Source organism: Cupressus sempervirens, chromosome 1, assembly GCF_028749045.1.
Source record: "Cupressus sempervirens isolate cs-2001-9-10 chromosome 1, ASM2874904v1, whole genome shotgun sequence".
Taxonomy (NCBI): domain Eukaryota; kingdom Viridiplantae; phylum Streptophyta; class Pinopsida; order Cupressales; family Cupressaceae; genus Cupressus; species Cupressus sempervirens.
This window is the reverse complement of record NC_143118.1, coordinates 700,317,129-700,342,221: the sequence shown is the minus strand read 5'-3', so window position 1 is coordinate 700,342,221 and position 25,093 is coordinate 700,317,129. Positions and strand designations below refer to the sequence as shown.

Below are 25,093 nucleotides of genomic sequence, written 5' to 3'. Positions count from 1 at the left end.
TAAAAGATTTTCTATGTAGATTGATGGGAGACCAAAAGCAATAGGTAGAATTGCAGGTTTTATAAATAGTACGAGACTTGCTTCAACTAGTAAGCAACCCAATTGCATATTTGAGGCACGTGAGGGGAATGAAGTTTTTGTTTGTGCAATAAAATCAATAAGTGCAGGGGAAGAACTGCTAATTGATTACCATTTAAATCGCATAGATACAAACAATATTACTATCATGAGGGGTGTAAGTACTATTTACCATTTTGTTAATAAGTTTTTTTTAGCTGTCTATTACTTTCAGTTAGCTGAATTTTTTATGTTTAATCTTTGTGACAGGATGATATGGATCCGACAGATGATAGAGGTTAGTAGGATGCTACTCCCACCCCTTCTTCAGTGAGGGTAAACCTTTTTGAGATTGTAAAAATTAGATAGTTGAAAATTTTTATATTATTACATTATTTTATTTACGGTTTTTGAGTTTTTATGATAGTTTTACTAATATTCCACTCACAATTTGATGTTCAGGATAAGGGTAAAGCAGTAGCAGTGACCACTGAGCCACTAGCTATGCATTCTGATGAGGCTGATATTGCTAATACTCCCAATTTTATTAAAATGTTGAAAAAAAAATTAGGCAAATTAATTTAGAAGCAATGAAAATTTTGGATGAGGCAAATATGGAACCCGAGGAGATGAGGAAGAGGTTATCAGAATTGAAAGTGCAAGGTCAGCATTATGAAGTAAGCTCCAATGAATATTTAGTTATAGCAAAATTTCAATAAAGATTTATATTTTATAATCTTTTATGTTGTGAAGAAAAATATGTAATATGTGCAAAAATACTTTATTGATGCAATTTTTTTAAAGAGTTGTAAGAAACTTTAACTACTAAATTCTTGTTATACAGGAATTTTTGGGAATTGATCGAGAACGTGGTCAAGGACAACGCAATGAGGGTGGTAGTAGCAGAGTTCCGACTGCCACTGGTAAAATAATCTTTTAGTTGACAAGTTAGAAGGAATTTTTTATTTCGAACATTCAAAACTTCTTAACTCTTACTTTTATTATTTCAGAATGTCTTTGCTAACAATGTATTGTTCAAGTCATCTAGTGTAGGAGACTCCTACGAGGTTGACGGATGCCCGTACGAGATTTTTGACTACAATGTCGGCAACAAGGGGACATCCAGCTGGTAAATCCTTGTTTTGCTATATTTGGTTTTGTGTTAATTATGAGTTGATAATATGTACTTTAATCTTGGGATGCATCACATAGTGTATTGTTTTTTTTGTGGTAGGAGATGCACCATTTGGTACGCTGCCAAATGTGGATCATAGTATATCTATTGGTGATAATTCACCATCATTTCCTGGAGCTACCCCTGTTTCTAGCACAGGATCTATGGAGACATCGTTGTTGATTGACCATAATGAATTAATGCCTTTGAAATGTCCTAAGCTTCCAAGTACTTTAAATAATTATTTTTTATATTGTAATAAGGATTTTCTTGCAAGATGTAAACATGATAGGAAGTGGTGAATGCAAGGGCTTTTGATGTGGAGTGATGCCTCATGACCTTTAGTGTGTCGTATTGTGCAAGTTGTTTAATTATTATGGAATTCCTTTTTATTAGGGGTTTGGTAGGATCATCTGAATTATCAATGACCTTTTTTCTATACCAGTAATTCTCTAGTTTAGTAATTTGGTACATTTCAATTTCATGCTTTGAGTAGAAGATACTAACTAATTTTTCTATAGAGAACCAAAAGTGGGAGTCTTCTTTCATATGATTCATTTTAATGGTTTTTACTATTAATTATCCCATGACATTTTTTGCACGAAACGATACATTTTATAGGAGGCTTTATGACCTCACGCTGCAAAGATTCAGGCCCACCATATGTACTAGGTTGCTGTACATCATAACTAAACTAATTTTATCCCACTATTTTTTTTCATATCATTAATTGGTGCAACATTTTTCCTTTCATTCGAGTCTTTTCTTATACTAGCTATATCTAAGAATTTTGTGTTTTTTCTTAAAAGGTGGAACTACCAATCTCAAAAATTAAAAGATGAGCTCATCAAAGATATAGAGCATGAGTTTGGTAGTAATATTTTTGATCATAAGAAATTGTTACAAAAAGCTGCCAGATATCTTAAGGTTGTGAGGGACACACATAGAAAGAGCCTCGTCCACAACCTGAAGTACGAGCGTCCTCCCTTTGTTTTAGTGAGGGACTGGAATGAGCTCATTTTGGATGCAAAGGAGAAAGGGCAACGTCCACCAAAAGAAAGTGCACTAGCAAATCCAAAAAGGTATGCAATAGTATTAAATACTAGTACATTAATGAGAAAATTTAGGGTTCAACTTCAGTATCAACAATTTCAACTAGCTCAATTTAATCTATCTATTGATGAAAGGTATGTAAGTCATATGCTGACACAATTTCTTATAAATCTCAATCTCAATCTGGGCATAAATCCTACATAAGATATATTGACAAAATGAATCCCTTTATTCATATTTAGTGACAAATTTTAGAGCCTATGTCTCCTATGGGTTCTTTTCTGAAATTTTATCTTCTTTGAACTCAAACTCTAATTCAACTAAGAAATTCCTACTCAAAGTTGTGACAACTGAATCTTGTGATATGATATACCATGTTAGATTTTGAGTCATAAAAATAGGTAACGCCTTGACCACTATACTTGTTGACTTTCCCTTTCTTTTACAATAATTGCTTGCTATCTTGAGTTTCCTATCCCTTGTTTTCTTTTGGGTCATGTGTGCATCAAATCTGCACTTAATCTGCATGTAAATCCTGATGATATCCATCATTGAAGATATCAAATCCCATATTCTGTAGTATTCTGTTAACTATGATAACAGTATATAATGTTTTCATTAGTGATTGTTATTTTATACTATCATCAATTCCATTTTGTGCTTTGTTGCATATCAAAAAAGAAGTGCATATACACTATACATTATATTTAAGTGTGAAGCATCACAAAATCTAATCTCTATCTTCAGGTAACAATGTAGTCTGAGAATCCTAAAGAATTTAAAGCTGAGCATTTCCACCACATCTAAAATTCATTCTTATTTTTTAGTATTTTCTGTTGTTGTTGAAGCTTTGATCACATGGATTATGTGTCTATACCCAACCAATAGATTATCCTTTTTAGGGAATCCCTGCTTTTTCTCCTGTGGAAATTGTAAAGATGGAAACTCATTAAGAGATTTTTCCTAATATCACCCTACTTCCAATCTTTCTCTTCCGTTCCTTAGCTCTTTGCAAGATCACAAAAGGCGTATCAGCTTTGGTAACATGTTAATTATTTTTGTGTAGACTAATTCAAACACATATATCAGTGAAGTAAAGAGACAAAGTACCAAGCCTAACACATCTACCTTGGGGGAGCACTCTTAAAATACAACATAATGTACAACAAAATTCACAGTGTGTACAAATGGCTTTTCATGTGATCTGAACCTTCACCTACACCTCTTGTTCCTTCACATTCTCATCCTTTTGAATTCAATATTTCTCGCTATGTTGTTTTGTCAAAATCCCTAAAATAGGAGTTATTTCCCTAACATACTACCACGCATAATCCTCAATTTTGGTATTTAAATTTTGTTATTGTAAATATGAAAGGTATGTAATTCATATGCTGACACAATTTCTTATAAATCTCAATCTCAATCTGGGCATAAATCCTACATAAGATATATTGACAAATGAAGATATATTGACAAATGAAGCTTCTAATATGTTCTCTCTATGACCAAAGGCACTCACCCTTATAAAACCTTCACCTATGGGTCCAAACCCACTTCCTGGAGTTGTAACTATATGTACTTTCTCAAGGATCTCAGTAAAAATATTCCATGAATTTTGACCAGGAAATCGAACCAATACATATGGCGCATTTTTTCCTCCAAAGACATCAAACCCAAGTGAAGTAAATGTTTCCACAATGATTGTAGTATTCTCTTTATACCATCTAACATATTTCAAACTTTTCATAGGTTGCAAGACACATCAAGGGCAACAAAGGCGAGGCTAGAAAAGGTTGGGCAGCACAAACTTGGCTCTAGGGGATATTCAAAAATCAAAGCATGCGTTGTAAGTAGAAATAAATGAATTGCAAAGAAAAATTATTTATAAAATGCAAATAATTTTGTTAATTAATAAAAAAATGCAGGGTGTTGATTTTAATCTGGAGGCCACAAAAGAACACAAAAAAATTGCCTTCAAGCAAGGCTATGCAGCGGTGGCTAAATGCCTACGGCAAGCTTCCATTGCCCCAACCAAACAGTCTCCTACATCATGTGCACAATTAAATATGCCAAAAAATATATTAGAAATTGAATACTTGAGCAACAATTTATTTGATAATAATGTGCATGACATTGCAATGCGGCCTGTTAATCCTGACACAGATCATACGCAGCATCATGAAGCTCCTGATGTGCATCGTATCATCGATGGAGGTGATCATTTGTTATTTAAAACTAATTATGTAATTATTAATACAATTTAACATCTTTAATTGAACTTGGTGTAACCTTTTTGTGTTGAGGATATAGAATCATGTCATGCTGAACGAGTGCCAGAGGATGTTTTGACTGATCAACAGGTAGATCATGTGGCACATTCAGGTAAAGAAAATCTATGTTTTGTTCTTTTAAATTATTTTTTTGATTTATAGTTCTTTTACTTAAATAAAAACTCATAATTCACTAATATAAAATGGTGGGAATTTAACCTCATGAAGTACTTGTTATTGTAGCAGACCCCCCTTTGGTGTAGTGACCTCATGGTGTTCTTGAATGGATGAGGAGGAGACATGTGTTAGAACCAGTAGAGGAAGGGGATCCTAACGAGGACATTGATATTCCTCTTAGAAATTTTATGAAAAAAAGAAACGGTAAGAAAGCAAAAAAGAGATGATTATTCATGAATGACTTACTCTTGAATGTTGCGTGTTAATGAATTATTCGTGAATGTTGTGTGTTTATGAATTTTATGTGTTAATGAATGTTATCATGTGATTATAATGATTGAATGTTCTATTTCAAAAATGGATGAATTGAATGTTATTAAATGTTAATGGGGAATTTAGAGTGATGTTAGGGGGGGGGGGGGGGGAGGGGCCAAATGAGCTTCCACCTTCACGTGGTTGGCCCTGTTAGGTAGAGAATATTTTACTATTCTCAAAACCAAATGAAGCTCAAACTTTAAAGATAAGCTTATAGTTAATAGTGACAACCAATTAGCAAGTCGAAATGAAGTTCTTCGTTACAGGTACCTTTTTAATTTTTAAAGCGCGATATCATGTTTTAATATTGTATAGTTTTTTTCTCTTAAGTTAAAGTATTATTTTACTATAAAAACATAATTTATGACCATTTTAGTAACTATTCTAACATCAATTTATGACAAATCTTGTTTCTCAGATGTTGAGCATGGCTGCACTTGTGCAATTGGCGTTTCAGAGTATTGGTGTGGTTTATGGGACATAGGAACATCACCACTTTATGTGTATGCGAGTACTTTTCCTAATGGCAACAAACATCCTGATGATGTTCTTGGGGCTTTGTCTTTGATCATATATTCTCTCACTCTTTTGCCCCTCATCAAATACGTCTTCATTGTATTGTGGGCCAATGATAATGGAGATGGTAAGATTATAACAACTCTAGTTTCACTTTTTTTTTAGGTCAAAGTTTGATCTTTTTGATGTGAAAACATGTGTTGTAAGTTTAAAGGGATAGTTTCTTGTGCAAGTGAAACATTTTCTCTTTATTCTTTGATTTGCCACCATGCAAATGTCAGCATGATGCCCAATCACCAGGAAGAAGACAGGAAACTCTCCTCAAATACACTTGAAGTTGCAGGTAGATAGCCCAATAGAGCCATTAGGATAAAGGAAGCTCTTGAACAAAGTAACTTTGCCAAGAGATGTTTGTTAATACCAGCCCTTGTGGGGACTTGTATGGTTATAAGAGATGGCGTCCTCACCCCTTGCATCTCTGGTACATATTATTGTTTTTACAATATGTAATGCTTTTTGTTGTTATTTTTCAATATATTGTATGCTTGTTATATCAATGTTTCAATAGTGTGATATATTATCATATGTTAGAAATAAAATGATCTAGAAGTCTACTTAATTTACAATAAATCCCTTAGATTGTACAAAATTTGTTAACTTTTCCCTTTCATTTGTTCAAGTAGTTTCACTAACACTTAATTTGTTGATATATTTTAGTTCTTTCAACAGTGGAGGGAATCAAAAGGGTGGACAAGTCGCTCAACCAAGGTGAGTTTTTGGCATTTTCTCACATTATAATATTTGAGATGGGTAGGAAGGTTACGGTGAGCAAAAAAATGAACACGAAATTAGATTGATAAACTAATGACATTTCATTCTTTGTCCTATTCCTCAATTTCATGCTTGGGTTTTATAACCCCAATTGATCTTCCTTAAAACATTATTCCATTTCTTTTATGAATTCTGAAGTCAGGAATCTCTAAAATTGTAATGACTTTGCAAGGTATCCCAACAAATCTCAAATTCACATTCTTTTTTTTCTATCTCAAAGTCTTGCCTATAGGAAATTGTGATCTTGTGTTGAATACACATGTTAACCTGTGAATTTATCTGACTTTCTCTTTGGACCTACTTTTGGTGTAATCTTAGAACCCATATTGTTGTACTCAAATTTGGAAGGTGCGCTGGAGATGGCATAGCTGTGAAATGCCTGTGTTTGGAAAGCTATTTGGTTTTTATCTTGATTGATGAATAGTTTGCTATCATTATGTGGATAATGGCTTCGGTTATGGGCATCTTATCTTTCCAAAAGCTGTCATACCTAATGACCTAAGAACATCTTGAAATTTTGACATGTTGTATCTGATTTGGAGGAGGAAGATGTACAAACGATTCAAAAGGTTGTCTAGAATGAGAGAGTAGTGTGCTTCCATAGTTTTCATCTATCTTATTTTTGTATATTGGAATGACTTGAATATTTTTAAATGCAGGAAGAACTGTGCCAAAAAGAACGTAAAAATTGGGATGAATTTCGAAGATTGCTGGAGGATTATAAAGCAACTGGCCTGCTTATAGCAAAGACACACTTCATTTGAAGTAGGCTCTTTGCTTTATGATCCTCCAATTCTTTGATAAAGCAAAGAACTGGAGGATCATAAAGCAAAGAGCCTGCTTCAAATACATCTAGTTCACCACCCAAGGATTTGTTTGAAGATGTTGCAGAAGGGATGAAAAAGCAGGTAAGAAAGTTGCATATATTTTAATGATTTGATTGCAGGATTTAATTACACTTTCACAATCAAGCTTGCAATCATTATTACTCAAGGAAATGTATGTTTGATTCCTTTGATGTAACCATTTTTTGAATATGTATCTTTGGCAGTACCAAGAGGACAAATCAAACATAAAAGATGCTATGGAGTCAGGAAAGGTGTGCCTTTTGTGCTTTAAGATTTTCCATTGGATGTAAAATATATTGTAATCTTTTTGATGTAATGATTGCAGCTCGCAGTAACATCAGCATGGACTCTTGACAAGTTCAAAGCCTCCATTGGGGAACTATATGATTTGGCTGCTGCATCTGAAACAAATCTTAAGGTTTGTTTTGGTTACATTTCTAGATTTTTTGTCTCAGCTACAGAAGACTTCACAATAAAAGTATTTGGTATTTGCCTTTGAACAATGTTGTCACATATTGTTATGTTCCTAGTAACTACTATTTATACAAACAAGGATCTTATCCTTATGTTCCATATGACTCTGGTTCCTAACTAATTCGATCATTGCATCAACTATATTATGTTTTGACTCATTTGCACTGGTAAGTAGTTGCTGGAAGTGAGTTGCTATCAGAAATGCATTAGTTTGTTCTCATTAGTGGATAATGGATTTTTATTAGGTTAAACTGAAACAATTGCAAATGTTGAAAGTAATGCAAGTTGTTTTGGGATATATGATTTTGTTAGGTCTTACTGACATCCTGTGTATTGCTTGCAGCTTATGTTTGAAGAAGTGATTGAACAAGTAAAGGAAAAGGAAGAGAAAGAAGCAAAAAGGAGGGAAAGGCTGGCAGATGATTTCATGGCTTTGCTTTATTCTTTGAAGGTTTACATTATTCATTTTGGAAAAAATCCTTCTAATGCAGTCTCTTTTTCCTCTACTACTTTTACACTTGGAGTAAAATTTTACAAAGTTTTGTATATTAAAAATCCTGAATATGAATGAATTTATATTCTTATCATAAACGAATTTCTATCTATGTAATGATAAATTAGTTATATTTTTTTTTCCATTTCAAGAAATTGTTGCTTCCTCAGAATGGGAGGATTGCATACCTTTTCTCAAAGATGTGGAAGCATACAGGTAAAAGAGCCACTATTAGGAATTAATCTTATTGTGAGTAATTAAAGGTAGTTATCATGTACCTTACACTAGTAGTAGCTATAAATATATTGGATATGAATATTCAAGGCAATTAGTAATGAAAGCTTCTGTCGGGAGATATTTGATAAGTACATTGAAAATCTTCATGAAAAGGTTAAGGAAAACAAGCGCAAAAGAGATGAAGAAGAGGTACATGACCTGATTATCATTTCCACTTTCATATCTAATTTTGTCAAGATCTAATTGTTGTTTAAATACCTTTTGAAATCATATTTGGGTGAGTGTTGTACTGAGAATGCAAATTAGACCTCCTTATGAAGATAATTGTATTACTAACAAGTTATTTTAACTACTTTTACAAACTAGCTATTAGAAGTTAAATTGTTGCAAACTAGCCTTTATCAAGATCTGATATGACCTAGATGAGATGAGTTAGGGTTAGTAGACTAACCAACATGAAAGGTCATTCCATGTTGAACTAGAAAAAAATAATTTTAAAATTTAATATGAGAGGCACCCACCAGATAAGATTTGGATGTTGTCTACAAGCAAAACTCTTAACTATGAAATTGTTATAATATAGTGTGTTAAGATTTGGATGCCTTGGTTCAATTTCCTCTTGGTAGAGTTTCAAACATTAGCTCAATGCAATCCTTTTGGTTTAAAATTTGACAAAAAAAGTTTCTTAAAATTCTTATAAATGAAATTTTTTTTGTAAAATAAGCCCTCATATTTCCATATAGTGAAATTTATTTTTAATTACAAATTAGATTAATTGAAACTGTGAACTTTACTATACTATGACCATTTCTGCCACTTAGGATAGCCCATACATTGTGGCCAGTCTTTCTCTTCAAGGCTCTCATACATGAGGAAAATGGGGAAAAATTAGTGCCTTGGTTGTATTGATGTTTTCATATATTATTCACCAGACCTGATTAGAACTAACCTATGAGAACTTTTTGCCGCAACAACTTTAGTAAGCACATTATTTGTGGAGTAGATACAAGGTTCTATCTCTAGCATTGAATGCCTCGTAGATGGAGAAGAAGTCTAGTGCCAAGGTTTGTACATTCCATAGAGATTTTGCTATCTTGATCACATGGCACCATCATTTTTTTGTTTGAGGTATAATACAAAATGGTGACGTACAAAATGTAAGGTTGCTCAATCAAATTATATTAAGTTCCTCATTTGCAAGAATAATTTAAACAGTTAATACTACAATATATTGCATTATTATTGATCAGTTTCGGAGGATGGTGAAAGATTTTTAGGATAAGCAATCTATGGTTCAGAACATTTTGTTGTGCCATCATAAAAAAATCAACTCTTCAATGGGCAAGTGAATTGCAACAGTTGTCATCCTGACTATAATGATTACAAATATATATATACATTATGGTTAACTTCAACAAAAGTCATTCTATTGGCACAAGATTCATATACATCAGCCATTTGTGAAGCAAATATTAGCCCAAAATAGTTGGAACACAGTCATCAATGTTAAAGCCAAAAGAAATACAAAAGTTGTCAACAACACTCTTGACATTCTCTATGTATATCCTAAACAAATGTGCTATCATCAAATGCACTTAACGATGATGTCAGCCATTCCAATATGCATGCAACTTTAATGTTAAATGAAGATAATTCTAATGTAACAATCAATCATTCTAGCGATTCTTTTGGCCACAACTTCTTCCAGGCTAAAATCTCTTCCTCTGTAATTAACTTTCGAATGCCTCCATAAAATCCTTCAACCTCACCTCCTGCTTCATGATGACGTTTCCTATTGATTGGAGCACGTCTCCATCGAGAACCAGAGGTATATTGATGAAGAGATATTGAATCTTATTAATATAACAACTAACTTGATAGCATTAATATACATTATGGATGAAGAGATATTGAATCTTATTGTGGACCTTATCCTTGGTGGCTATGAAATGACATCTAACTTGATAGCATTAATTTTGAAGTTTCTAACTGGATGCCCTAAGGCATTGGAGCATTATTAAAGAAAATATCAAGGGATGATATTTGAATTGTGAATATTTGTAAATTATGTTAGTTTTAGACAGTTATAGTTATAGTTATATATGCGCTCTTATGATGATGTGATTGGGACTATAAGTTTTTTTGTCACATTTATCTGTTTGAAAAATAGATGAAATTATTGGCTTTCATTCTTGATAAATAATTATTTCCTAATTTTATTCTTCCCTCCAGGAACCAAAATTTAGATGCACTGTGCCAATTATTGCAAAGCCTTTGCTCTCATAGGAGCCTTCTAAACTCCACAAAATTTGAGTTGTAAAGCATAATTGCTCGGTGGAAACAGGATATCGTGCACATTTCTTCCTCCTTCCCATTGTTTTGTATAAAATAAATCATTTGATGAACGAAACAATGGTGTGGAGGAAGAAATTTGCATGATACCTTGACTCTCATGCATCAAGCAATTATGCTTTATAATCAAGTTTTTTTCAGTTTTGAACGCTCCTATGAGAACAAAGCTTTAAAAAAAAAGGGACAGCACATCTCAATTGCGACGTATGTTGGTCTCAATTGCGACCAATCTTCGTCGCAATTGAGACACCAAACTAGCAATATTTGCGTCGCGAGTATGGCTCTAGCATCGAAAGCTAAGGGTTTGTCGTTGGAATTCTGACTCAAAATTGGGCAAGTTTACGTCGAAATTGGGAAAATAATAGTTTAGGTTGGATAGAGAAATGGATGAAATTTGTGTCGGTAAATCGTTATGTAGTCGAAATTCTGACGCGCAATGAATGTGGCAAAAAATTGACCAAATTTGTTCGACAATGACTTTGGTGGCTTTAGCGACCAACTTGTGTCAAAATTGAGACCTTTTTGCGTCGTAAATTAGGCTTAAATTTACTTGTGAAAGTATTAAAGATAAGGAAGAATAAGGATCTATATTCCTAATAAATTCATTTATAAAGTGTAGGAGAGTTTCAAGTTTCTTTACTATAGTCTCTAAGGAAGCCTCATCCAATTTAGACTTAAACCTTTCCTTTGTATTTTCATTTGTTACTAAATTCTCCTTTGGTGACTGTTGGTTGAGTCTCTCATCTTACTTATACTCATTAGTTGTGCAGAAATTTTTTTTCACTGGGAGTCAAACCTTTGTAGGCCTACTTACCTCAATACATTGTCAATTTATGTGACCAACCTTACCACATTTGAAACATATGACTAGAATCACACTAGAATCTATTTTAATAACCACTTCTCAATGAAAAAACTTCATCCTAACAAAGTGTAGGAGGATTTAACTAAGATCAATAATAGTACATATCTTAGCAAAAGCAGAAGATCTTCCTCCCCTAGGACAAGAGCTATGAATGTAATTTCCAAAAAATCCATCGACGGTAAACAATATTTCATTTGTCCAAGTTTTAATTGAGAGTTTGGATAGACATATCCACATACTCATATTTTTAATAATATATCTATTTGTATGAAAAGTAGGAGACTAGGATCACAAGAAAAACCTAGTGTTTTTGACAAACTAAGGTCCACCCTATGGGATGTTGTCTCTTTCAAATTATGAGGAAACAATTGTGCAAAAAGTCTTGCACCAAAAAGCTGACCTCTAGAAAACATCCCCTTGATCTGGAATCAACTTGACCCTTGATTCATTCTATAGAAGGTCAAACCAACAAATTTGGCAATAATAACCTATTTTTTTAGCTTCTCAACCTTCAAATTTAAGTAATCATACGAGATATTGGTAAATGCTCATCACTTGCAATCTAGACATTTATGTTTCCAACTGCAATCCTTAATGCACTCAAAGAAATGTCATGAGCTATCCTACCCTTTGCATTTTCTAGAGAATCCCCATGGAGAAGGATCAGGACACCACAACTCACCACTTGATCATTGACTTTTCTAGCTTTTACAGTCTTCCATAGGGCACCTAATTTTTCCTTCCTTGCTGACTTCACTATCTTTTAAAATTTTATTATTGCAACTTAATCCTATTCTAAATAGGGGACAATACACTCCTTTTATAAATTAGATAAATAGCTAAGGTTTCTTTGTGTATATAGACACATTGTCCATTAAATATATCTCTAAACTTTTGCACTTGTCTAGGACTATTGCAAATTAGTTGACCCACTCTATACTTTTCCTACTCATTTTCTCTCTCCATATATGTTTCTATATTCTTGAATTAATCAAACGATTTAAATTTTGAAAGTTCATTTATACTAGTGCTATAATTAGTTGGATGTCATTTGTTTGTGAGACAACTTTCAAAATAAAAGATATTTATAATATAGTCTATTATACAAACCAATTAAAAACACTAAAATATATATTATTAAATATTATTTACAATATTAATAAATCATATTATTTACAAGCATATATAATAGATAATAGAATTATGTAATAAAAGAAATATAAAATAAGTACAATTATAAAACAAAAATGAATTTTTCTTTTATAAATAAGGAAAATCTATACATAAAATTATTTATTCATTTTCAATGGAACAAAATTAATTAAATTATACAAATATTAATTTATTTTAAATAATAAAATCTCATATGTATAATTTTTATCATTTTTAAAAAGAAAATTTATTCTTAAGTTATTTTCCATATTAATGTGCATATTTTAAACTCATTTCAATGGTAGACTTAATTATGGAGGTTATGAAATCTCTTAGGACACAACTAGACCATTACTTTGAATTTTTTAATAATGATAAAATAGATGAATACATTCTGAAATAGGCATCGCCTTTACAAAAATGATATCATCCAAATTTCTTTTGCTTGATGCATTTGGAGGCATTTCATGCCAGTTTAAGTACATGTGCAAATGGCCTTTGGCCTTGGCATTTTATATCATCAATTAAGTAATGTTTTTCTTGAGATTAAAAGGGGTCATAGACAACCATTGAATTTAATGGTCAAAGTCCAAGGAAAAGTAGAAGCATATCTTCTTGAGTATGTGTTGAAGCAACAATGGGACGTTACTGATGCATTGCTTCCATTTTACGATTACAACTTGGTTTTTTGACAGGTTACGAAGGAAGAATTTTTGATATATTTTTTATAAATACTATTGATATTGTGAAATTTGCAGTGTTTTTTCTATGAATATGATGAGTATGTTGAAAGTGTCATGTGTATCTCCTTTTGCAATGGTCGAGACAAAGAATTTGATGAGACAATAGCTAATTTAAGCTAATATGAGTCCTTTTTTCTCTCATGTCTTCATTTTACATCAAAATAAGAAAGGGTTTTTTTTTGTGTTTTGAGAGGAAAATAACTCTTTTTTAGTCCTTTAAATGTGTGTGAGTAGGGATATAGATGTTAGTCAAAAGTCATAAATAAGAACATGGTAGTGTTGTTTCTAAATGTGTATTATCTAATGGTTGTTGGTTGTTACCCACAATGGTGAAGATTACAGACTTGAATAGGAGTCAAAATGTGGGAGAAATGTGCAAGCCTAGATTGATGTTTGTGACGATCTTTCATTTTTAAGAGTGGCATGTAGAAGGTCCTGCAAATCAAAGTTTTGCATAGTCCAAATTGAGCCGACATGATTTTATCCAGAGTGCATTAAAGGTTTGCATTGCAAATATTGACTGCAACAATTTTTAGGTTTTTATCTAGATTCGTTATTGTTGTGGATAGAATGTAGTCGAAGAAATATGTATAGATTTGAAATTTTGATACATTGAATTTAGAAGTCAAGAGTATAAATTTTTAAAATTTAGAATTCAAGAGTATAGATTTTTTAAATTGATCTAAACAAAAACAAAAGGAAAAACTCTCAATGTTTTTGAATAATAAAGTAGCCAAAACAAGGGCGCTAACCCTTACATAAGGAAAATTGGCCTGCAACTAGCAAATTACCAACCAAACAAAAGATTACCCCCCACTACTACTTATCAAAACAAAAACTTTATTTGAAGGAGCATAATAATAATATCTACAAGGCATCCTACTAAGATAACCTATAACAATATTGCTTAAAAGAAAGGAGATTTTAAACAAAGGCACACCAACCTTTAAATTGACTAAGTCCTTAAACCAAAAAATTGACAAACACATTAAACAGAGAGAAGTAGGGCCTAATTAGGCTTCTTTTCAGCCTTCCCTTTGAGGAGGATGTTCGCCCAATCTTCTACCAAGAAATCAAATAGTATCTTGGACTCCTCCTGGTTGTCCTTTAGTAGGTGCAAGGTAGTGGCCGCCACATGTGTCACCTTGATGGTGAACTTTTAAAAAAGTTTGACCCTCTCCTCCAGGGCCTACATCCTCTCTCTTAGCTCTTTAACCCCTGAATTGTGTGTCTCCATGATGTCCTCCTGCTTGCCACCCAAATTGCCCTCCAGCATGTCCTTGTTGTTATCCTGCAAAACTAGGGGGTTAGAATTAATCTTTTCTTTAGGTATTGCCCTAGTTGAGGATGTAATGGGCACCCTGGAAATGCCCAAGAACTAAACCAACTACTGATAAAGATTTTAATATTTTTTGCATAGAGTTTGAAACCATAGAACATGAACAAGAGGGAATTTATGCAACTAAAGATTGAACTACTGCTGAAATAATATTAGTTTTCAAACTAATAAAATTAAATACATAGAAAACTCACTAATTACTCCAACATCATAAAATCAAATACATAACAAACTCTTCAACTCACTAATTACACCAAATCTGCATGTAACTAGAAATGCACCCAAGCTACCTATTAATGAAGTTCATAGCAATGAATTCCAAAGGCCAAACCCCAAGGGAATGATGTCTAGAATGTCACAAGCAAGGATAGATGTCCTCTAATGCCAAGAACTAATTTGTAACCCACATCCATGTTCTTCTCATATTCCACATTCCTAACAATAGCTACAAGCTCTCCTTTTATTCCTACTTCATAGGGTCAACCACTTTACACAAGCAATATGGGACAAATAAAATAAAATAAAATAAAATAAAAGGCTAACGATCACACAACTGGACAACTGCTAAAGTGGGGACATTATAGTCCACCCTCCATGAAATTGCTTGACCTCAATCAATCTCAGTCATGTTTGTTTCTCCCAAGTAACATTTTCCTCTCGCAGGTGTCTCCATTTGATTAAATATTCTTTAATCACCCTGTTTCACAAAGTCCTTTCCTTGGAATCCAAAATAGCCTCAAGAATCAATACAAACTTCCCCTTCTCATCTAATGGTGGAAAATCTATAGAAGTCACAACTCTCTGGCTAATGGCTTTCTTAAGCCTCAACACATGAAACACATTATGCACTTGACTGCCTTTTGGAAGCTCAATCTCATAGGCAACCTCACCCACCTTGCGTATCACTCTATAGGGACCATAAAACCCATGCTTCAACTTTTGTGCTCCACTCTTCTTGAGTGATGACTGTCTGTATGGTTGTAGCCTCAAGTAAACCATATCCCCAACCTCAAAGTTTTGCTCTATCTGGTGTTGGTCAATATACAATTTCTTTCTATTTTGGGCTTGTTGTATATTCTCCTTGAGCACCCTCAAAATATCTTGACTATCTTGTAGGAAGTATTTTTCTTTGGGCACTCTACTATCCCCCAAAACTAGATCCATGAAACTAGTGCTTCATAATCGTATAGTGTCATGAATGGAGTCATCTTGATAGACATATGATAAGTGGTGTTATAACAATACTCTCCCATATGTAGCCATTAAACTCGAGCCCTCTATTATGCAGTCACATAGTTCCTCAAATATCCTTCCACCTATTTATTCACAATCTCTATCTTCTCATCTATCTGTAGATGATAACTAGTGCTAGGTGTAAGATCCGTACCACACAACCCAAACAATTCCTGCCAAAATTCACTCATAAATTTACTATCCCAATCACTAACAATGAAACTAGGTAGCCCATGTAACCTAAATATCTCTTTGAAGAAAATATCGGCCACCTGTGTTGTTTTGTAAGTGGATGGAATAGAAAAGAAGTGAGAAAACTTCATCAGCCAGTCAACTATCACATAGATGCAATCTATCCCTTGTACTCGTGGTAACCCAGTGATGAAGTCCATAGAAATACTTTCCCATTTCCTATCCAGAATGGGTAAAGGTTGTAACAACCTTGCACAATATGTGTGCTCTCCCTTATTCTGCTAACAAACTACACAGTCTTAGACATGCTACTGAACATCATCCTTGATCCCTTTCCATATGAACTACTCATGTATCTGCCTATAGGTCTTAAAGACCCCTAGATATCCAACTGTAGGTGTATCATGAAATTCCTTCAGTGTTACCTCCATGAATTGTGATGAAGGAATCAAATATATCCTACTTTGAAACTTGATCAATCCAGCCACCAATATGTAATGATCATCCAATTTGGTGCCTGCAATCACTCTAGAAGCCCAAGTGTCCCTCACATACTCTGTTGAAGTCTTATTTCTCCAATCTCTTGTAATTTTAGCTAGAGCACAAGTATGAGGTCTCCTAGATAAAGCATCTACCACCACATTCTTCTTACCTTTGACAAACTCAATGTTAAATTCATAGGCTTGCAACTTCATAATCCACTTCTATTGTCTATCATTCAAATCATGCTGGCTCATGAAGTATTTGATGCTATTGTGATCAGTCTTGATAACAAACTTCCCCCCAACTAGGTAGGACCAAAACTTGGCCAATGCATGCATAATAGCCAACATCTCCTAATCATAGATGGAATAGCTCCTCTCCACTGCATGAAGCTTCCTACTCTCAAAAGAAATGGGATGCTTCTTCTGCATCAAGACTACCCTGATCCCATCACCTGACATGTCACAATGAAACTTAAATGGCTTCATGAAGTTTGATAGAGCTAATAATAGACATGATGATATGACCCTCTTGAAATGATCAAAGCATCTCTAAGCTACCCCTATCCATGCGAAGGCCCGTTTCCTAGTAAGGTCTGTCAAGGGTGCAATGGTCTATGAAAATCCCTTAACAAATCTCCTATAAAACTTGCAGAGACCAAAGAACCCCTTAAGTTGTGTAAGGTTTGTAAGAGTAGTCTAATCAACAATAGCCCTAATCCTTTCAGGATCTACCCAAACTCCATCTATGCTGATGATATGCCCAAGGTATAGTAACTTAGTCAACCCAAACTTGCACTTAGATTCCTTGGCATATAGTGATTCTTTCTTCAAAATGGACAACATCATCTCAAGATGTTGTAAATGCTCCTCCCAAGTCTTACTGAAGACCAAAATGTCATCAAAGAAAATTAGGACAAATCTCCTAAGCTGCCCCCTAAATACCTGATTCATACAACTATGGAACATAGTAGGGGCATTGGTTAGTCCAAATGGAAAACCCAAAATATCAAATTGATCATAGTGACACTGAAAAGCTATCTTCTCAATGTCCTCCTCCCTTATCCTAATCTGATGATACCCTAATCGTAAATCAATCTTCATAAAAAAGCATTCACTATGCAACTCATCAATCAACTCATCTATCCATGGGATGGGATATATGCTCTTAATGGTCTTCTTATTTAATGTCCTATAATTGATGCACATGCATATCGTCCCATCCTTCTTCTTTACCAATACTACTATGAAGCAAAAAGGTTCTTACTAGGCCTAATATGCCCCATCTCCAATAAATCCTTAATCGCCTTTTGTATCTCATCTTTGTGTTTCTTAGGGTGATGATAGGGAGTAGTCACATTGGTTTCGCTCCAATAACATGCTCCATCCCTCTATTAGGAGGAACCCCATGCAGAATCTCGCCAAAAACTTTAGCATGCCTATCAAGTATCTCCTAGATATCTACTAGATGACTCTTCACCTGTGGTTCCTATGAGGCTGGCATAGTAAAAAACTCTGTCACCCACTCTACATCATCATGCCAAAATAGTCTCTGAATTCTCCTCAAGGAGATTACTCTTCAGATCCCATTTGAAAGTCCTCTAAGTACAATAGTTTTTCCCTCATGCTGAAATCTCATCTCCAATTTTTCTAGGTTGAGTGTGAACTCGACTAGCAAGGCCATCAATGTCATGTCGAGGATGACATAATAGTCTCCCATGTGTACTACATAGAACTCATCCTCGAACTCATAGCCATCTCCAAACCTAATATGAAGATTATATATCTTTCGAGTGCATAATAATTTGTCACCATTAGCTACCATAACTCTAAACCCTACGTGCTCCTTAGTCACGTGAAACTCTCTTGTGTACCAATCATGCATCTATGAAATTATGTGTAGCCCCAGTGTCAATGAGTGAGATCACTTTCTGCCCCTAGATAATACCCCTAACCTTAAATGTGATTTCCTTCTAAGCCCCCGTTAATCATGCCAATGACTTCTCATCCTCAAGAATGTTGCTCTCCTCTATAGTGCTATCCTCATATGAATCAGAGTGTTGATCCCCCCTCTCTAACTATGACTCCTCTGCTGAGAAATACTCCATTTGATTTTCCTTAGGCTTGAGAGGACACTTATGAGATAAATCCCAAGGCTCTCTACAATGAAAACATAGCTTCTTCTTCCTCAACTCATTCAGGGTGTCATTATCCAACTTATTATCCCTTTCTGGTTGAGCATCGTTGTGAAAATATTTTTTGTCCTTCTCCTTTTCCTTTTTCATATATGAATCCCTATGTTGAAATCTGCTCCTAAAAGAAGAAGGTGTTAAGTCACAAGCCTTCTTAGTAACCTCCTGCAATGTAGTTGGGTCCTGCCCCTTGACCCAACCCCTTAAGGGATCTGAGAGTCCATCCATAAACAACACTACTAACCTCCTCTTTGAAATATGTGTGACCAACACAACTAACCTTTGAAATTCACTGATATACATCTTAATTGATCCCTACTGCTTGAGTTGTGCCAACTCCTTAAACTGTAACTCGGGATCTTTGGTATCAAATCTCTCTATGAGTTTCTCAGTAAACTCCTCATAAGATGTGATTTGATTATGTCCTATGGTTACCATGTCATGGTGCCACCAATCATGCACCGGACCATCCAAATGAATAGCCGCATACTTGATAGCCTCCTCCTTAGGCATAGAATTCAGCTGGAAGTATGTATCTACCTTCTGCACCCAAGCTCGTGTAGTCAACTTCCCTGAAGTGTCATAATAAGGTAAATTTTTTTTCCCAACTTTCTTTCTTAGCTCAAAGTTTTGTTTTCTCCCTCCTGATCTAGGCATATGTCTCATCCTCAAGTCCATATAATCTTTGAGGGAAATATTTACCTGAAACTTTGGTCCACTAACCTCCCAATCCCTCTTGAACTAATCCTACAACTCGGTAATCTGTGGCTCATTAACTGTTTGAACTGGATCTCTAGGTGGGAAGTTAAGTAGAAGAGGTCTCAAGCTCACTATTTGAGCTGGGCGTGCAACATGTCTAAAGTTATCAGCCTCATTCCCATTGTTTCCTTGTCCATTATTACCATTAATGTTATTCTCAGGACTGTTGTTGCCTTGGCCTAAATTATTTTCATTACCCCTATTGTTATCGTTTCCCCCATTTCTATTGTTTCCATTGTTGGCATCACCTAGATTAATATTAACACCTATTTGCCTAGCCATAAGCTGCAACATCATATCCATTTGCCTATTTTTCTCCTGTTGCATACACTACCCCTCCTCTAATGTATCTTGTAACTATTTGAACATTACCTCCTCCTTATTTGGACTATTATTCCTACCTCCACCTAGTCCTATATCCCTGTCATCCCGGTCACCCATACTATTGTCTTGTTCAAAGAATATCTCCTCTATGTTTGTATGATTGGATTGTATGTCCCTCTACACTGATGAACTAGATTGTTCGCTTTGCAAGTCTAAACTCCTACTTTGTCTTGCTTTAGTATTGTGGAAATTATAAAGCCCCTATCGCATGCTCAAACATAAGTTCTTAGCCTTTTTAATTTCTAATTTTAGTGTTTTGAAATTTTGTCAAACACTTTTCCCTCTATCTAGCTATCCCAAATTTCCTATAAGACCTCCATAGGATGGCAGGACTTATAGCTATGATATCATTGTAATGGGCACCTTGGAAATGCCCAAGAGCTAAATCGATTGTTGATAAAGATTTTAAGATTGTTTGCATAGATTTTGAAACCACATAACATGAACAAGAAGGAATTTATGCAACTGAAGATTGAACTACTATTGAAATAATATTAATTTTCAAACTAATAAAATTGCAAACTCACTAATTACTCCAGCATCATAAAATCAAATACACTACAAACTCTTCAACTCACTAATTACACCCAATTTTCCTGTAGTTGGAAATGTGCTCAAGTTGTATGCTAATGAAGTTGATAGAAATGAATTCCAAAGGCCAAACCTTAAGGGAATGATGTCTAGATGTCACAAGAGAGGATAGATGTCCTCTAATGCTAAGAATAGATCTATAACTCACACATCCATGTTCTTCTCATATTCCACCTTCCTAACAATAGTTACAAGCTCTCCTTTTATTCCTACTTCATAGGGCCAACCACTTTACACAAGCAATATGGGACAAATAAATTAAATAAAATAAAAGAAAAGGCTAACAGTCACACAATTGGACAATTAATAAAATGGGGGCATTATATGGGAGGACACCATCGTAGGGGAGGGGGCTCTTTGCACCGTTTCTAGGAATTGATCCTAGGTGAGGTCCACCCTACCCATGGTAAGAGATGTTGAGACATGGGTCACCTCTTTGCTCCCCTTATCCTCGCCACCTGAGCCCAACATAGAGGAGTCTAAAATTTCAACCTCCTTATCCTCGTCATTGCCCATACCATAGTCCAACATATTCTATTTCACTCTTTGTTTGGGGTGGGTCGTCCCTTCAGAATCCGAATCCTCCTCCTATGAAGCAGTGGTCCTCATTTTCCTTTTGGCATTTGTTTTCATTATTCTTCCAGACCTTCATCTTCCCCCTCTAACCTCTTCTTCTGACTCCTCTAGATCCTTCTTCTTCCCTTTATCTGTTTTCCATATTTTTCTAGGAGGGGTAGGATTTCTCTCCTCAAGGGACCCACTTGGAGATGGTTAGGGGGCCAGGGCTCTAGGGCCAGTAATTTTTAGAGGGATATGGTGGGGATGGGGGTTATGAAGAGTCGAGATATCAACCCTTCACATATATTGAGCTTGGAATTTTGATATATGATTTGAAAGTCAATTTTTTTTTTTTTTTTTCAATTGGATAATTATGAGCAGTGCATTATCCCTTGAGTTAATCTATCCAGTTGACTCTGCCATGATCAATGAGTTACATACTTTGACACGAAATTGCTCTTGTTTAGTTTCTAGTCTATAATGCTAGAGCAATATGAGAAGTTTCTATTTGACTAATGACTTATATCAATTGTGTAGCCTACGAAGGTCTGAGATTTGACATTGATGTGCATTTATTTTCATGGATTAATTGTGCCAACATGATTTTCTCAAGAGTGTATATAAGGTCCTCACTATAAACATGGACTGCAACAATCTAAATAATTTTTTTGTTATTCTTTACATTCACTACCACCATGGGCAAAAAAGAAGATAAATTACTGGGCATTATCATATTAGTAGGGTTCTTTACATGCTCCTAGGCATAGACATTTGTAGTAGATCCCTTGGAGATAAAAAAATTTCTAGGTAAAGAGAACACAAAATTGTATCTTTTTTCATGTGGAAGTCATGGATGAGCAATAACTCATGGTAAAATATGCTCAAAGCAGCCACAAAGGAGGTCGTAGATGTTTGGTTCCCTCTGTCCTCTAAGTCCATGGCTGATAGTCCACAAATTATGCAAAGAAATAAAAGCTTCATGTTAGGGTTTCATATTATTAGTAGTTTCAATAAAGGTGGTCATTAATGACTGCAAACCTTTGGCTTTAAGTCAAGGGTCCCATGGGAGGGGCTTGGGTTCTATTTTTGTGGAGCAGGTGACCTCGTGATAACATTTTAAGGGGGGCTAAAGGTTTATTTAGAATCTTTTCCTATAAAAATAGGAGCCCCAACTTTTTAGCCCTCTTAGTTTAAAGGGGTGAAAATGGGGTGGGGCTAGAATTAGCCCCACCAAATTAGGGAAGGATTTTTCCATTTTCCAAAAAGCTCTTCAACACCCCACCAAAATGAATTAATCTCTTTATTTTCAAAATTCATGAGACAACTAAATTCCTTTATTTGAGAAGTTGATTTTTCAAACAATATTCAATTAAAAAATTCATGGGACTGCTTCCCTCTAAATATTCCAAAAAAATATTAGCAACACCTGCTCTATTTTTAAGGAAGTGGGTGACCATGAGATCCCAGCATAAAAATTCACTGATCCTAGGGTTTGTTTGAGACATTCTTTTACATTTAATTGTGTACATTTTATTTCTCAGAGAAGCTTTACAATCTAGAATCCGAGTATGGGACTTCAGATGAGCTGCGACAAGCAGTGTAGGTGTTTCATCATAATGACATTTGGTGTGTGGTGGACATAGTGATAAATCATAGTGTGGGCTCAAAGAAGGATGATAAATTATTTCCCTATATATTTGATTGAGGAACAACTAATGAAAAGATGGATTGCGACATTGTGATATTGCTATCAGGATTTAACTGTGTGATTTTAGAGTCAAACTCATTGACCCATGTTTCATGAATAGTGATCCAACATGAATCCATCCCTCATGAGAATAAATGGAACACTTAGCACTCATTGGATCTAGGTGATGCTCATAGGGGTGAAGCACTAGGACTTCCCAGGAAGTCACCCATCCTAGTACTACTCCAACTTGAGCATGCTTAACTATGAAGTTTCCTCCATGGTTAAACCCAAAGCTTGCAACCCCATTTGCAAAACTTGCACCAAGTGTTGTGCCTTATGAACCATTCATTAGAAAGCCCCTTAAGCTCATCAATTGATAAGTAGGAGATAATTTCCACAGCAAGTCAAATTGTGATATTGCTATTAGGATTTAACTGTGTGATTTTTGAGTCAAACTCATTGATCCATGTTTCATGAGTAGTGATCCAACATGAATCCATCTCTCATAAGAATAAATGGAACACTTAGCACTTATTGGATCTAGGTGATGCTCGCAGGGGTGAAGCACTAGGACTTCCCAGGAGGTCACCCATCCTAGTACTACTCCAACCTAAGTGTGCTTAACTACGAAGTTACCAGGACTTCCCAATAGGTCACCCATCCTAGTACTACTCCAACTTGAATGCACTTAACTATGAAGTTTCCTCCATGGATTGGGACGCCTAGATCATTCTGACAAATGATAAACCCTATGTATGTGGAACGAGGAAGGAGGAAAACCCTAAAGATGATTTCATGGGCACTCCAAACATCGATCACACAAATTAGTGTGTGCAAAGAGAATTGTTCAAGTGGATGAAATGGCTTATGTACGATATCAGCTTCAATGGAAGGGAATTTGACTTTGCCCTCAGATTCCCTATGAATTCACTAGTTCAGTATGTGCAAAACAAAAATGCTTCTTTCTCTGTTAGCAAGGTGTGCGAAATAGGGAGTTTTAGGAATGGAGTGGAGCACCTAGAGAATGCTCCTACTCAGAGATAGGCTCATTGATTGGGTTCATTCTGCAAGCGATCAAACCATTGTTTTTGAATTTACTACCAAAGGACTTCTGCAGTATGCTCTCAAAGGAAACAGAGCTCTGGTGCTTATGAGATTCGAATGGGAAACCTTCCAGTTTGATTGGTCTTTTGCCTAAAAAGGCCGTTACTTTCATTGACAACCATGAACCTGTGACCTTTTCCATATGACAAAAGGATACCTCTACATTCTTACCTCATGTTCCAATGCTGCTACTTAAGTGTCTTTTATGCTTAAATTTAAGCAACTGAAGTGTTCTCATGTAAATTATAAATTTTTAATTCTAAGCAAGGGAAAATTTGGAATATTTTCCTACATAAGTAAATAGCTATTCTTTAGAAATTGAAAATAAGCTATGGTAAAAAAAGGGGCTTAAAATAAGTTTCTTATTGAAAAAAGCTAAAAGTGTTTTCATAAAAAAATTTACCTTATTTTCATGAGAATATGCTCTTCCTCACCCCACATCCCCACCATTGTAATGCATTTCAATTTCTTGTCTACTTGTTTACTATTTTTTTAAATTATTAATTTGATTTTTGTTTTGATTGTGGTTGTAATTCAGTTGGATGACTTATTTGTGTGTAGTTTCCTGATCATTTTTAGGACAACAATTTCAAAGAGAACATAAAGAAGTTTGTTCAAATAAGAAAGAGAAATAAGATTAAGGTCAACAATGTCTATACATGGCCAACATTGATGAAAATGGTATGAAAATTGGACTGAAAGGTGATTTGGGACAATTTCAGCCATCAAATGAATTCCAACTTGCCGTTAATGGAGAGGATTATGTTGTCTGGGAAAGGAAGGCTTATAAAAGGTTTCTTAAATAATTTTGTGGATATCTTTTATTGAAATTGTTTTGATTAAGTTTTTTAATTAATCATCATCCCTAACAAATAATTGGTTGAGAAAACATGATCTGATAAATTGATTGAAAAAAACATCAGCACACTTTTATTTACATAATTTATAATAATATCAAGTTTCTTTTTTGAGATCTTGATTTATTGGGCTTCTTATTATTAAATAAATATTC

The 25,093-nt window shown here is 34.7% G+C and overlaps 1 pseudogene; it reads left to right on the top strand.

Annotated features, from left to right (window-relative positions):
- The first annotated feature begins 671 nt into the window (after nt 1-671).
- LOC149579871 (alpha-amylase-like) lies at nt 672-24,227 on the top strand (annotated as a pseudogene).
- The last annotated feature ends 866 nt before the right edge of the window (nt 24,228-25,093 follow it).